Raw genomic sequence first — 17680 nt, forward strand, 5'->3', positions numbered from 1 at the left:
TGCTTCACTTGTCGATCAACAATTCGTTCCGGCCATTCGACATATTCCATATTTTCATCAATAGCTACCCGGTGATAATCAATCACATAGAGCGGGTCTCGGAGATAACCTCTCAACATCGACACATGAAACACGTTATGGATTTGTTTGAATCCCGGTGGCAAAGCGACTCTATAAGCAATTGGACCAAGCCTTTCCAAAATCTGAAACGGCCCCAATGTAACGGGGCGATAACTTGCCCTTCTTTGCAAACTTGACTTGGCCTTTCATTGGGGACACATGGATAAACACGTGGTCACCGACCTCGTACTCAAGAGGTCTTCTTCGAACATCTGCATAATTCTTTTGTCGGTCCTGAGCTATTTTTAGCCTTTGCCGAATGGTTTTAATATTTTCAAAAGTGTCTTGCACAATTTCAGACCCAAGTAAAGCTCTATCCCCGACTTCTATCCAACAAATTGGTGATCTACACCGCCTACCATACAAAGCCTCGTACGGTGTCATACCGATGCTGGAGTGGAAGCTGTTATTGTACGTAAATTCTACAAGTGGCAAATAGTCTTCCCAACTCCCCTGAAAATCTAAAGCACACATTCGAAGCATATCTTCCAAAGTCTGTATCGTTCGTTTTGATTGCCCATCTGTCTGTGGGTGGAATGCAGTTCTGAACCTTAGCTCTGTCCCCATAGCTTCCTGTAAACTTTTCCACAATCTAGATACAAATTTCGGATCTCTATCCGACACAATGGATACCGGAACTCCGTGTAAACGGACAATCTCATCAACATAAATGGTAGCCAGTCTATAACTATTAAACGTGGTTCTAACTGGTAGAAAATGTGCAGATTTAGTCAGTCTATCAACTACAACCCAAATAGAATCCATACCTTGAGAGTGTAGACGTCCCCGAATGCCCCGGGAGGGTGAGCTCCCGTTCTGTTCATTTGGGGTCACTACAGCTCAGGACCCTAAAATTTGTCACGGTTCTTAATCTAAACCAAAGAGTCCAAATTCGGCAAATCGTTTTGAGAAAATAGATTTTTAGAAAAGAAGTGCCAAACATGGACTGCTTTGCCAAATACAGAGTCGCCACCTAAATATTCTATTTTGGGAAATTTAGGAAACCCTGACTCGTTGCCTAAGGCCACGTGTCCGTCATCACCAAAGTTGCCTCGGCTCGGGAACTTGGGTACGATTGGGGAAGGTCACTTCGTGAGCACCCCCGCTCGCCCGATCAAAGATCAGCCTCTACTAACCATGATATCTAGTTTTGAAAAACATTGTGTGTTCTTATTCCGATTATTAGCCTAGATTTACTATGTGATGCGCACAACATACAAGTATAGACCGGGTCGCCTGAATTGGAACAAAACGTTTCATGTTTGTTTTTTGAAAGATGGTTTGCTACTCGCAAGTAGGCTTAAAATACAGATTTTGCCACCCTCGGGTGGGCTTAGAAAAGATGGTTTTGCCACTATCTAGTGGGCTTAAAACAAACAGTTGATGATTTATTCCAATCTAAACAATCCAACCTTCACCCACAGGCATTCAGGCAGTTATATCGCATAAGCACGTAGCCTCATGGTAAGCATGCTATTCATGGCAGTCACTCACACGCATGCAAGGATGCTAAAGCATAAAACTCACCAAGTACTCCAAGCCGAAACAAAAGCTAATTAGAAATCCATGCATGATCCTAATTATACAGAAATGCCTAATGCAACACATGCAAAAATGCAACTATAGCAGGCTCGGCTATTCTAAACATGGCATATGAAATGCTACAGCTAACATGTATTCAATTTGGAATTGAAAATACAATGCAGTTAGTATGATGCGCCGAGCCCGGTGCATGCAAAACAGATGAATGAATGCAAACATGCTATCATACTGTATGCTAATTGAAATATGCCCTAATCTAACCACCATAAGCAGGTAAATAAAAGGGAAGAAAGACGTGGGGTTGGAAGACATACATCACACGCACGCACACTTATTACAACATTGCCCTCGCGTAGAGGGTCCGAATAAATATACAGTCCCGAATAAAAGAATAGTACAGTCCAAATAAATATTACAGTCAAAATATGTACAAATTCCTAATTAATTAGGAAATTAACTAAGAAAATAAATAAACTGGCATGCAAGCCAGGGACTGCCTTGATTCCATTCCGGATGATGAATGATGCATGCCCGGGTTGCCTTTGCGCGAAAATCCATGACGATGCCCCAATTAGCCTCTATTTGCACTTGTTCTTGAAATACGTGCCAAGCTTCGGAAGACCGCTGATTCTTGATTTGCTGCAACAGAGAGCAGGAAAGGGGCATAGCAATGTATTTTCACAAATGTATGCATGCCTCGATCCTCGTGCCATCAATCACGCATCTCGATGCATGATGGCCGAGGAGTCGAATTGCACAATTTAATATGAAATGAATGCACATGAAAACACAACAAGACCTAACTCCATCATGGATGATCCGGAGTGTTGGTGACCGGGGAATTGAGACACGTTCCGTCACTCGAAGTACGAAATGCACCTCGTTTCCCGTGCCCGGGCTAACTCCTATCCCGAACACGATGCAATATGCATGACATGCATGAAATGTAACTAAGATACAATCCTAACATACACAATGTTATGGAATGGCATACAAGCTGCACGAGGTAATATACAACCGAGCATACACAATGCTATGGATGAAATGGCATACGCAATGCAATAATGGGCTTACACCAACATGAGAGAGCCTCAGCCACACTCACATAGGAGGCCATCAGATGAAACAAGACAACTCGAAATGCCTGCACGCGTGCACGCAAATCGAGGACCGACCCTCAGGCACCGAAATGCCACTCTAATGAGACATGGCAAAGACATGGAATATGATATGCAAACATGCAAAAATCAGTAGCAAAATGAGGAGCAAACCAGCCCCGAAACAAGGCGAAATGACACCCGATGCATGGAATTTCTCCCAAAATGCAAAACTAGGTACATGAAATGGCTTACATCTATACAAAGCATGCATAATTGGTACATGGAATGAAAATACAGAAGCAAGGCAGCCCCAAAATGAGCATTTTTACAGTTCAAAGCATGGCCAAACAGTAATCACAAGTGGGACTAAATTATCATACAAAAATGGCTCCGCAAGGGAGGCAATGAAGCAAGTGGTAGATGTAAAGGCCAAACAGAAAAAGACTATTCTACAACACTGAAGAGGGTCCAAAAATATGACTACTTACAGTTTATGGAAACCCCCAAAACAATATACAAGTATGCTCAAAATGCCATGCAAGGTAGGGCCCAAAAGAGGTCAAAACACAAAGTATACAAAAAATTCATCAAACAGCCAAAGACCCTTAATGAAACAAGATAAGGGGGTCAAAATATGGCCACTTTCAGTTCGGACCAAGGTCCAAAAACAGAGACACAATAGGCTAATAAATCATGCAAAAATGGGGACCAAAGAGGGGTATAATGACAAGTGGCATATGGAGGTCCCAAACAGTGATGAGCCCTTATTAAATGTTGAGGAAAGGTTCAAAATAAGCCTATCTACAGTTTACATCATGCTCCAAAACAGATCACACATAGGCCAAAAATAACATGCAAGATTAGGGCCTAAAGGAGAGATAAAGAAGGAAGTGCAAGATGGGGACCTCAAATGACAAAATTCCCTTAATGAATCATGAAATAGAGCTCAAATAAATGGTACTTTTAGTTTTGGTCAGAGCTCAAAAAAGCAAGCAAAATAGCTAGAAAAATGTTGCAAAATTAAGCTCAAAAAGAGGGAATTGACATTTACCCTTGAAGACCAACCCTTGGTTGCTTCTTGGCTTGAGAAGTGATGCCTCCTAGCTGTTGGAAAGCTCCCCAAGCTGCTAGAAATGGAGTAGTGGTGGTGATGCTAGGTAGTGATGAAGGAATGGTGCAAGGAACTTGGATGCTTGAGCTTTAAAGAGAGAGATGGAGGGAGATGTGTATACAAGGCTTAAGGCAAAAATTTTCAACCCTCAAGACAGAGCTGGAGGCTCTGTTATGTAGACAAAAATGGGGGAGAAATGGGGGGAAAAATGGATCAAGTTTCCCCCCAAAAGTTGTCCCCCGGATACAGGTTTTTTGGGGGGAAAACAGATATACAGCTGGAATATACACATTGCAAGGATCATGGCCAGCCAACTTTCAGAGTTGCAGGTGGCCGGCCGGCCACCCCCCATGGCCGGCCGGCCAAGGGTCAAAATGGTCAAAAAGATTTTCTGGCCGGCCACCACAAATTGGTGTCCTCCCAGGTGCCCTCAACACAACCCTGTGGTTCAAAATTGTCAACTGTAAAACAGGAGAGAGAATAGGCCATTTTTAGGAAGGGTTCAAAAGGGTCAGGTGGAATTACTGACCGGCCACCAACTTTTGGTGTCCTCCCATGTGTGTACAACACAAATATGGGGGTTAGGATTGAAGAAAGTGACCCTAGGGTGGTCAACATTGGCTTAGAAGTGAGAAAAACGGGCACCGGAGGGCGCCAGAAGAATATAACTGGTTGCTAAAACAATTGCTGGCCTCCCACCCTTCTACGGCCTTCCTGGTGATGAAACAGAGGTACCTGCCAAAAATGAACGAAAATCGATGCAAAATGAATGTTCGGGGGCCGGAACGCGCAGTTCGAGGCCCCGAAAACTGCCTGTTAAGCACCGAAAGTGGCATTCGACCACGAAGTTGGTCTCTCAAACCACAGTGTCCCTCAAAAGGGAGGAAATAAGGTGTGTGCCAAAAACCGGAGCAAATGGAGATGGTTAAGCGGTCCTGAACCGAGGCACACGGCCAACGGTTTCGAAAAAACCAGAAACCGGACTCCAAACGGGCAAAATGGCCTACGACCACAAAACGTAGCCTACGGCCACTGAGAGATGATCTACAAGACCTCTCCCTCCCTTCGTGAACAGAAAATAGAGAAAACCGAGCCTGGTTCGCAAACCGAGGCAAAGCACAAAAGAGTCCGGAAGTCCGGAGGCAAGGCTCGCAGCCGAGACTCTGAAACTTCTGAACGAGCACAAAATACAATATCACCAAGCGCTCAACTGGTGACGTCTGAGTCTCAAGGTCGGTCAAAAATAGGGTGTCTACAGAGAGGTCCGAGGTAGGCCAACAACGAAATCCATGGTCACATGTTTTCACTTCCATTCAGGAATAAGGAGAGGTTGAAGTAGACCGCCTTGTTTCTGATGTTCAGCTTTGACTTGCTGACACTGAAGACATTTGGACACATATTCTGCAATCTCTTTCTTCATTTTAGGCCACCAATATGTTTGTTTCAAATCCCGATACATTTTATTATTATCCGGATGCATAGCAAACACAGATCTGTGGGCTTCATCTAAAACCCTCTTCTTTAGTTCCGGAATATCTGGGACATACATTCTGTTCCGAAATCTCAACACTTCATTCTCAATGCCAAACTCTGCTTTTGGACTTGTCTCAAATTCATCAATCACTTTCTTGAGGAATTCATCATCGTTCTGCTTCTGCTTGATTTCATCAATGATTGCCGGCTCGGCTGTAATAACGGCTATCAGTCCGCCTTGTTCACACATTACCACTTCAATTTCAGATTTTTCAAAATCTTGCAAGATCTCTTTCTGTTCAGTAAACAAACAAGCCATACTCCCCATTGATTTTCTACTCAAGGTGTCAGCGACTGTATTAGCTTTCCTGGGGTGATACTGAATCTCCAGATCATAATCCTTTATCAATTCTAGCCATCTCCTCTGCCGCATATTCAACTCTTTCTGTGTGAAAAAGTATTTCAAACTTTTGTGATCCGTGTAAACTTCACACTTTGCTCCATACAGATAATGCCGCCAGATTTTCAAAGCAAAAACAACCGCGACCAATTCTAGGTCATGTGTTGGATAATTCTTCTCGTATGGCCTCAACTGTCAGGAGGCATAAGCAATAACCTTTCCGTTCTACATTAACACACAACCCAAACCTCTATAAGACGCATCACTGAAAATTACAAAATTCTCCGTACTTGAAGGTCGTGTCAAAATTGGTGTAGTGGTCAATCTTGTTTGCAATTCATGAAAGGTTGATTCTCTTTCATTGTTCCACTCAAAAGGTTGCCCCTTGCGTGTCAATTGGATAAGAGGCACAACTATTTTCAAAAAATCTTTCACAAACCTCCTGTAGTACCCAGTTAAACCCATAAAACTCCAGATTTCTGTTACATTGGTCGGTGTAGGCCAATTCACAATCGCCTCTATTTTTTGTGGGTCCACTGAAATCCCTTCCTTGTTGATCACATGCCCTAAGAAAACAACTTCATCCAACCAAAACTCACACTTCTTTAGTTTAGCAAACAATTTCCTTTCTCTAAGTATTTGCAGGACAGTTCTCAAGTGATGTTCATGTTCAAGTCTATTCTTGGAGTATATCAAAATATCATCAATAAAAACCACAACAAATTCATCAAGGTAGGTTTTAAAAATTTGGTTCATTAAGTCCATAAATGCTGTCGAAGCATTAGTCACTCCGAATGGCATAACAAGAAACTCAAAATGTCCATACCTCGTTCTGAGTGCGGTTTTCTCGACATCCTCTGCTTTAACTTTCAGCTGATGATAGCCGGATCTCAAATCAATCTTAGAAAACACCTGTGATCCCTGCAACTGGTCAAATAAGTCATCAATACGGGGTAGGGGATATTTGTTCTTTATTGTTACCTTATTCAATTCTCGATAATCGATGCACAGGTGTAGGGTTCCATCCTTCTTTTTCACAAATAATACTGGTGCACCCCAAGGCGAAGTGATAGGTCGAATAAACCCCTTGTCAAGTAGGTATTGCAACTGTTCTTTCAATTCTTTCATTTCGGCAGTAGCCATTCTGTAGGGAGTCTTGGAAATAGGCTGGGTACCTGGCACAGTTTCAATAGTAAACTTTATCTCCCTATCTACCAATTCCCCTGATAATTCATTTGGAAACACATCTGGAAATTCTCTAACAATAGGGATATCATTCAATTCAACATTCACGGATTGTTCAGACAACACATAGCACAAATAACCCTAGCACCCCTTCCTGATTAGTTTACATGCTTTCATTGCAGATATCAAATAAGGTGGAGGCACTACCCCATTACCCACAAACACAATTTCCTTATGTTCTGGTGGTTTAAACACAACCCGTTTTGTCACACAATCAATGGTGGCACAATATTTGGTCAACCAATCCATGCCCAAAATTACATCAAAATGCCTAAAGTTCAAGGGCAACAAATCTGCATACAGGATAGCATCCTCAACACGCATGTCACAAAATCGGTATATGGATTCACATAATACAGATTCCCCAGATAGAGCAGACACACATAGTAGATATGGTAGTAATTCTAGAGGTCTATTCAGTCTAGATGCAAATGCACATGTTACAAATGAGTGTGTTGATCCATAGTCAATTAACACAAAGGCATCTTGATTACATATAGAAATGGTACCTGAGACAACTGTGTTGGCATTCCGAGTATCGCCCGGAACAAGCGCAAAGACTCTCCTTTGTCTCACGGTATCTCCGGCGGGAGTAGATCTCGTAGCATTTCCTGGTTTTGGTACTAATGCTGTCGAACTAGCAGCAAATTTTTCACTGTTCTGTTTGCAATCTCTGGCCATATGCCCCTGTTTACCACAATTAAAACAAGCTCTTGACACATAGTAACAAACCCCACGATGCCTGTTACTACAAATAGTACATAACGGGGTCGTATCTCGGGAAGAATTAGAAGTATTCGAGAAGCCCGTATTTTGCTTCTTTGAAAACTTCTTCTTTGAAAAGAAGCCCTACCTTTTACTATCCTTCCAGTCAGTTGTCGGTTTAGTTTGTCTAGCTATATTAGCTTCTAATATTATGGCCCTGTCTAGTACCCCAATGTAGGTTTCCAGGTTCAAGATATTCACCCTCTCTAGAATGTCGTTACGAAGTCCGCCTTTAAAATGTCTCGCCTTCTTATAGTCTTTATCAATCACGTGTGGCGCAAACCTGGCCAATTCAGTGAATTTGGCCTTATACTCGGCTACAGTCATACTGTCTTGCTTCAGTTCCATGAATTCTGCTACCTTCCTATCCCGGACATATTGCGGGAAGTACTTATCATAGAAAATTTCCAAAAATTTTGCCCAATCAGCATCTTTGTAATTCTCACACATTAACATCCACCATCTTCTTGCTTTGTCTTCTAGCATAAAGGTGGCTAGAAGCACTTTCTGTGTCTCCGAACAAGGGAATACTTCAAACAGTTTTTCGATGCCGAGGACCCAAGCTTCAGCTTTCAAAGGATCTAATCCACCATGGAACTGTGGTGGTTTCATTTTCTTGAACTCTTTGGTGAGAGCTATGATTCGGTTATCATTCTGATTATCTGGCACATGAGGTGCCGACGGTAGAGGTAGAAGATGTGGCTGCTGCCACTGTTGTTGCCATTCTTGTTGTTGCCTCAATGTCTCTGCCATTTCCTGAATCAGTCTTTCCATTCTATCCAGTCTAGCAGTAGAAGATTCCTCTGTAGCGACCCTAATTTTTCGTAAGTCTTATTTATTATTATTACTTTATTTTATTTTTGATTTTATTAATTACGTGGTTACATGAGAATTTAATGTGTTATTTAATTAATTTAATGAGTTATTTAATTAAATAAAATTAATTCAAATATTTATATAATTATATTTATTATATAAAAAAAGAGGTGTTATATATATATATATATATATATTATCTTATATTTATATTTATATATATTATAATTATGTTATATTTATATTATATAGTATAATAACTATGAGGTTATATAATATTATAACTATTAGGATTTATAAGAAGTGTTTAGGTTATAAACAAATTAAGGAAAAAAGAGAGGCAGAGGCAGCAGGTCTACGGGAGAGAGAGGGAGAGAGAGAGAAGCCCTGTTTGGTAGAACTGTGGAAAAATGCTTATAGCTTATGCCTAAACAGCTTATAACTTATAATTATGAACATAACCTGATTTCTGACTTATAAATTAAGCATCTCTAGCCCCACTCAAAGAATAAGCTGATTTCTGACTTCCAAAAAGCTATAAGCTAAACCAAACAGATCAAAATAGCTTAAATTAAGCTGAAAGCTGAAATAAGCTGCTTTTAAGTTCTACCAAACAGGCACAGAGAGAGAGAGAGAGAGAGAGAGAGAGAGATTAATCACAAAATTGAGAAGCACCCGAGAGAGAGAGGGGACCGACGGGAAAGAGAGGGTCTGCGGCTGTGTGAGAAAGAGAAAAGGAGAGGAAGAAAGGGTTAGAGTTTTGTTTTGGTGGCTCTATTAGTTCTTCAAATAATTCATAGATCTTCAAAATAATATTGTGAGTACAAAACTCACTTTCCTTGATTTATGTTTAATTCATTGTTTTTATTTTTATTTTTATTTTATTTATTTGATGTTAGTTCGATTTTGTGTTTATATAAAGATGATTGATTAATTTTAATTATTTTGTTTAGTTGTGTATGTAGGGTTTAGGGTTTTTAGTTGATTGATTGATTTTGATTAGTTGTGTATGTCAGATTTAGGATTTTTATATGGATTTATTTTATGGTTGTAATAACCCTCATGATTATACGAAACTAAAATTAATATGGTTATATGAATTAAAATTAATTAAGAACCTATAGATAAATTCCTTATACTCCACCATGACTCCATGGATTATTGTTTTATTTAAGTGATGGTGAGAAAGAGTGTATAAAAAAGGTGAGGATTATAAGATTTATTTGAATGCCTTAGGCTTGGCATTGTTATGTTGTTCTCATGAGTGAGATGTTATATATATATATATATTGTTGCCTCGTTCTCATAAGTAGACGAGTGCTTTGATTTGCGCGCGCACGTATATGCTAACCATCCGGGGAGTGTGAGTCAAACTCGGGGCGATATCCCCGTGCAAGTTTGGCTTCAGAGCGGTGTTAGGTATACGGGAGGCACATGGGATATATGTGTAGGCCGGAAGGGGAGGGCCGAAGTGGTGGAGTTAAGATACAAAAATTTAATTATGAGTTTATTGATTTGTACATCTTGAAAAAATAGTAATCGACCTCAATAAATTATGAAATTTGAGCAGAGGCTTGTATACGTGATTTTGGACAACTTTTGTGTTGCAGCTTTTTATTAAAAAGATCGATTAGAACTTATAATCGGATGACCTTGGTTATTGTCGGTTTGATTCATTTTGGTAATGCAGATTTTATAGGCTGTTTTAACCCAAGAAATGAGCTCATTTTTATTGGTTTCTCATAAACTAAAGTAAAACATTATTCTGCACACTTTTCATGTTTTGAACTTTTTCGAAAAAAATCATCTTAGGACAGTTTTTGTTCGTTTTCAGTTTCAGATTTTTCGATTGAATTTCGTCTAGATTTTTAGATCAAGTTTTTCTCTTAACCTGTTCAGTTTCTGTTAAATCCGTTCATGTTGTCTTTTAAGAAATTTGATTCTGTATAACTTTTGTTCTTTGAGTTTTGGTCAATTCAAATTATTTAAGCAGGAAACGATGCATTTTTATACGTATTCAGTAAGTTACTTATGATTAATTTATACTAACATTATTTTTTTTTGCAGGATGGTGGGGTCTTACTAACTTTTTATGCAGGGCTGACCCACCATATTTCTATTTCTATTTTGTTTACTTTATAATAAATTTATATTTCATTGTATACGGATAAGAAACTAAATGCCACCGTATCTCGGGAAACTACCCATTCGTCTTGGTGCGGTTGGAACTACTTGTCTTACCCTGTAATAAGAATTAAATGTATTTTTGTTTGTGTCTGGTGGAAATGTGGGTGTTAGATCTTGTACTCATACCAGTATACCTGTATACTGACCCGTTTTGTCTCTTGACAACTCGGGTGCGTTCTGTTTGAATGCAGCCGAGCTTCCTTTGCAGGATTAGTAGAGGCTTTGGTGGTGACAAGAAATAACTGTGATCATAGGACATGTTGTTTGGAGTTCTTTTATTTTTCTTGAGTTTAGGGTTGATATTAATTTATGTATTTATTATTTTTTTAATGACTTTAGTATTGGGATAATTTGGCATGGTTTGTAACCGTACATTATTTAAGTTATTTTGACTTTGTATTGTTACTTTAATGTTTGAGGTATTGGTTAGTTATGGAATTATGGTGGATGGTTTGGTTGGCGTTTAGTTTTATGTTTCACCCCTAGGATTTGGATGATGGAAAATTAATTGGGGTTTAGTCCTAATTTAATATTTAATTGTCCGAATTTTGGGGTGTGACATCCTCTATCTCATCACCTCTTATTCTCACCATCTGATTAAACTTGCATTATACTTTATACAAAAGATACACAGGTATGCGTATACTAAAGAGCATACTGTAGACACCCCATTTTTGACCGTCCTCAAGACTTGGACGTCACCGCTTGAATACTCGTGATTATCCATGCTTGTGTTTGTTTTGAGTTCCCGGAGGTCTCGATTACGCGCCTTGCCTCAGGATCTCTCAACTCGACTGTTTTGTGTCTGGTTTTGCACCAAACACTTGTGTTTTGCCTCTGAGGGGCAGGGAATGGCTTGTTGGCCATCCCCACCCATCACCGGCCATGGTTTGAGGCCACCGGCCAAATGTTTGGTTGATCGGCACTATTTGTGGCCGGCCGACCATCTATTTTGGTCAAATTGCATTTTTGGCTGGCCGACCACTGTTCATATGCTTTTGTAGATATTTTTATGCCAGCTGTGCTAGCGAGCATACACTTTGCTCCCCTCTATACACGTGTATGGAGGGATCTCCCTCTTGACTAGCTTGTTTGGAAAGCTTTACAAGAGGGATTGTCTATAAGAGGGAGGCTCTTCTCTCTTATTTGGGTTGAACAATTTTTCCAGAGCTCTGAGTTTTAGGGTTAGGGTTTTTGTATCCATTCTACCACTATAATCTCCCTCTCTCTTTACCTTGTGTGTGTTTAGTCTTACTATTGCACACAAACACATAGTATTACACTATCCTCTTGGAGCTAAGGCCCTTGGAGGTTGTTCTTGGTGTTCTTGGGTGGTTTTGAGCTCAAAGAACCAGCTGGACCATTGTTCTTGAAGGAGGTCAACAAGGATAAGAACTTTACCCTTTCTTCCCCATTTTTGCATAGTCTTTTAGCCTATCTTGCAACTGTTTTTAGACTTTGTATATAACTAATAAAAGTCTTGTTTTTGAGTGCTTTAAATAGTTGTTTAAGAGTGTTTTGTTGTTTGGAGGTGTTTGACCCCTCTTAGGGCTTGTTTGGCTCTATTTTTGTGCTATTTTGGTGAGCTCCGGGACCACCTTGTTTGGGCCTCCTCACCACTGAAATCTTGAGGGATTTCAGTGGTGAGGATGATGCCTTGAGGTCCTAAGAAGGAGAGGGCCACCCCCTCTCCTTGTTGTCCTTGAAAAGGGCCATTTTTGCCTCATGAGTTAGCATCTAATTTAGGTTCATGTTGGCCATGTCCTAGCTGTTATTTGTGCTTATTATGTCATAATATAGCTCTATTTTTACTTGGTTTAGACACACCATGCATGCCTTGCATACATGTCTTGTAATGCCCTCTTTTAACCTTAACATGCTTTGTGCTTTGAGACTTGTTCTGGCATGTTTTTGGCTAAGCTTTGTGAAGCTTTGTGCTTGTTTTAGCATGCTAAGGGACTGTTTTGGTCATTTGGGTTGTCCATGCTTTGCTTTGTATAGCTACCATGTAACATCTCTTATATGCCTTGAGCTTTGGCCCATCTAGCATGCTATCCTTGCATCATTTCAGTGGCTTAGAACCACTTATAGCATCATTTCAGTCCTCATGGCATGCTTGTATGCTTGCATTTGACGTCCCTCTAATGCTTTAGAAGGTTGTCATCTTATGCTCCATGTTAAGCCCTTGTGTATGCTTGCATGTTTAGACCATTTAGATGCCATCTAGATGTGTTATTGGCTTTGTCTTAATATGCTAAAACTCTGATTTTGGTTGCTTAATTCATGCCATGTTCGATTTTGCTAAGTGTAGTTCAATACACCTTAGGCTTGCCTTGAATTTTGGCTTTGCTTGCATGCCTTGTTTGTCTTGTGTAGTTGGTTTGACACCTTTCATGACTTGATTTTCAGAGCCTATAATGCATGCCATTTGTCCATGTTTTCATCCTCTTAAGTGTGCTTGAGAGTTGCTCTTCAATGCCTAAGTGATGGTCCTTGTGTGCATGCATGCTTGCATGTTATTTGGTCCTCATTCTCTTAGCAATTGGCCACTGATTTTGGCATGCTTGAGAGCTACCCATGTTAGTGTAAGTCTACTTTACCATGTTGTCGCATGCCTGTTTCATGTTGCATACTTAGTTTGCATGTTTAGGTTGCATATCATAGCATGCATCTCTTGCCTCTTGAATTGATTATGATAGAGGTTGGGGCCCATTATTTGTTTCGTGCATTTCATTCCATATTGAAATTGCACACTTTGGCTTTTTGGGCCATCATGCATTGAAATGCGTGATTGGTGGTCTGAGAACCGAGAATCATGTCCCTTTGAGTCATAAACATGATGAGGGATGTGTTGGTGCATACATTTGCTTGAAATGCATTGCTATGCCTTGTTTTGCCCTTTGCTGCTGTCAAAACAGGATTCTGCAGGAAGGTTTGGCCAGTCGGCCATCTTTAGTGCCGACCGACCAACAATTGGTGGCCGGTGATCATTTTTAGTGGCCGGTGGTCATTTCCTTTGGCCGGTGACCATTTGCCTTAACCGGTGGTGTTCCACAGTGTCCAAACAGTGCTCCCTGGGACTTTTGCAAATTTCAGAGAAGCAGAGCAGGGAAAACAGAGGCAACTTGTGCATGGCAGTGGACTTCCGAGCGGAGCCGAGCGCGCATGCATTGAACCCTCTTCCCGAGGCCTTTTTCTGCTTTATTAGATTAGTTAATTTGCTTAACTAGTTTAATTGGTCTGTAATATTTAATTAGCTTGTAGGTTGGTTAAATTTGTATTATTCTTTCGGTCCCTCCGCGCAAGGGCAAATTTGTAATAAGCGTGGGTGTGTGTGCATGTCTTCCAACCCCCACTTCTTTCTCCCTTTTACTTACCTGCTTTGATGGTTAGTATTAGGACATGTTTAATTTAGCATATCTTATGCTATGCATGCGTGCATCGTTCATCAGTATTGCATGCACCGGGCTCAGCGCATCATGCCAACAGTATAGTATTCCAAATCTAACTTGAATACGTGCTACTCGTTGCATCCCACATGCCATCCTAGGATTAGCCGAGCCTATTCTAGTGACATTCTGTATGCGTTGCATTAGCCACTTAACATGGACTTGGATCATGCATGATTGCTAACATGTTTATTGTTTTGGCTTGGAGTACACTGTAAGTATTTTTACGCTTTAGCATCTCGCATGAGTGTGAATGTTAACATGGCAGCATGCTTACCATGTAGCTAGATGCTTATGTGATATAAACTGCCTGAATGCCTGTGGGTGAAGGTTGGATTGTTTGAGTTGGGACAACTCATTGAAACCCGTGTTTTAGCCTACTTGCAAGTAGCAAATCTCAAATCATTTTCCAAACAAACGGATATGTAATGCTTCGTTCCAAATTAGGCGATCTAGTCTATACTTTTGTGTTGTGCGCATCATATAGTAATTCTAGCTAATTAATCGGAATAAGAATACATGTGTTTTCAAAAACAAGATATCATGATTAGTAGAGGCCGATCTTTGATTGGGCGAGCGGGGGTGCTCATAGCTGACCTTCCCCAATCGTACCCAAGTTCCCGAGCCAAGGCAACTTTGGTGATGACGGACACGTGGCCTTAGGCAAACGAGTCAGGGTTTCCTAAATTCCCCCATTAAAAAATATTTAGGTGGCGACTCTGTATCTGGCAAAGCAGTCCATGTTTGACACTTCTTTTCTAAAAATCTGTTTTTCTCAAAACGATTTGCCGGATTTGGACTCTTTGGTTTAGATTAAGAACCGTGACAATTCGAGTCCGAGCTGTGGGGTGAGGCCCTCACGCGGGGCGCGTCCACACATACATAATCAAATGGTTTGAAATGCAAGTTGTTCACAAACTTATAACACATAATTGTTCACATTTAACAATTAAGTGTATTCTTGATCCTTTCAGATTCATACTTATCACATGAATGCATCATAAATCTTTTCTAGACACTTATTGCTTTTTTGGACAAGTGTGTGAGTTATTAATTCGTGCTCTGATACCACTCTGTCACGACCCGAACTCGCCCCTATGGGTTAAGGCCATAATCGGCCAGTAATCAAGAGATTACCTACGGCCTCAAACCAATTAAAACAAAACTCATCAGAGTAAAGGGGCCAAACAGAAGCAAATTCAAAACTTTGTCTATAGAGCTGTGCTTATATGCACACCATAACATTCCAAACATTTATATGTTAATAACTCACATCAAACTATGAACTAACGCAGAACACTATACAAACAGGATCATACGAGTTTCATTAAGTCGAACCCAAGACTTATATACAAAAATAGTCTAATGCTTTTGCCATCATAACAAAACCATCAACAAAGGACGAAGGCGAAGACAGTCTCGTGTGTGAGACGTTTGGGCTGACTCCTCAAAACTTTGATTGTTTCTCATAATTTCACCGAGGCTAGTTCTGGACGTCCCTTGGCTCACCTACATGTACATGAATGAGAGTGAGTGAAAGCCCAGTGAATGATATCAAACAAGGAAGATACATAAGCAATCTTTGAAACAGTTACAGCAGACGACCCTTGGCCCAATCACTTGTATCAATCGGCCTTCGGCCCAATCGTTTATGTCAATCGGCCTTCAGCCCAATCGTTTATGTCAATCGGCCTTCGGCCCAATCATTTATGTCAATCGGCCTTCGGCCTAATCATTCATGTCAATCGGCCTTTGGCCCAATCATTTATGTCAATCGGCCTAATAACCTTAAGGTTATGGGTTCAAGTCTCAGGGCAGCCACTTTGTGCATCATGCCAAAGGTTAGGTTTGTACCCAATCTTTCCCCTCTCAAACACACATTAATGTGTACTATTTGGGCATTGTTTTTTTTTTACAAAACTTACATAGAAGTAAACAGTTGGACAACAACATAATTCAAATATCTTGTTAAGATATTACTCATAGTGATCGGTTGGTTGGTTTGCTCTGGAGCCCGACCCTTGGAGCTTCAAACACCCATGCTCTAGTCAATTCTTGAGTTAAATCTTTAAATTCCCAAACCTTGAGCCAAGATTACACAATTCTTTCATTTCTCTCTCTATAGCCGACTCTCTCTCTATTCTAAGGCACAAATCTGATTTTTGAACTCCAATGAGGGAATTGAGTGTAGTGCCCTTCTTTACATAAATTCCACTAATGCAAATTTTTAATATTAAATAACTTGAGCATTATGACATCAATTAAATCTAATAAATTTGATCCAAATCAATTTTCAATTAAATTTCACTGTAAGCTTTAAAAATTACGCTAATCACTAAGGCCTAATCAATTTCGGGTTCTGTGGCCGATAAGGCTTTCAATTTAATTTCCAAAGCAGATAATCAAACAGATATTCCTACGGTAAACAGATAGAAATTCAAAACTACATATTTTCACATAATGGCACACAAAATCATATTAAACACATAATCATGCTCATATTAAGGACTAATTAACATATTGCGGACCAGGAATATCACAGTGCTGACGGAGACAGTGCCCCTGAGTCCTTTTCAAAAAAGAGAATGAAGAGGGCCTCTCGAGCTTGAGATGACTGGCGCTGATTTTTGTACTTTTTGCTTAGTTTCTTTTATTTTGGTAGTTCAGCACATGTATAGCTTCAAATAGGCTTTACTTTTGCTTTTGAAAACTTGTACTCTCTTTCGTAAAAACTATGATTGGGGGAAAACCCTGCAGTTTTATGAAAAGAGTTATTGTTTTTATATCATGAGCGCCATATTTGCAGAATGAAAATGGAGTTGAATTTGAAACCAAAAATAAAAATTTGTATTGGCACGATGTTCTTAACTGGGTAATGAGTCGACCAATGACCAAAATAAAAAATACAACTTAATAAACAAAGCGAAAACAACTCAAACACAGATATGCACACTTGCTAAAACCAAAAGACTCAAAACAAGACCTCAAAACACAAAGACCAAGACAAAACCAGACTGCCAAAACACCAGGCCCACAAGTGGATGGCAGGCCACAAAAAGTGGGCGGCCGGCCAGTTATGATGGATCCACCAAACGGCTAACAACTGGCCCCCACTCACAGCCCCATCTTTTACAAAAGGTCTTTCTTCGTGATTTCTTCACCAGAAACTCATTTTTGCTGTTGTTTCTTCCACAAATGGAGATATTACTTCCCGAGAAGCTCATGGATTGGATAGCCACTTTAGACGGCATGGAAAAGGTAAATTTTTGAGGTTTCGGCGTAAACGCACTTTTTTCGTTAAGCCGTACGTCGCTTTGTTTTCCATTGCTCCATGGTGCGACCCGATGTTGGGACCCAATTACGCATGTATTTCGCTTCGGAACACAGGAAATGTGCCCAACTCTTGAAGAATTTCGAGCATTGATAGAAACCCAGCGTGATGAGGAAATCATGCCTCAGCCCTGTTTTGGCC

Source organism: Camellia sinensis, chromosome 12 (genome assembly GCF_055761805.1).
Source record: "Camellia sinensis isolate YWXY chromosome 12, ASM5576180v1, whole genome shotgun sequence".
NCBI classification, from domain to species: Eukaryota; Viridiplantae; Streptophyta; class Magnoliopsida; order Ericales; family Theaceae; genus Camellia; species Camellia sinensis.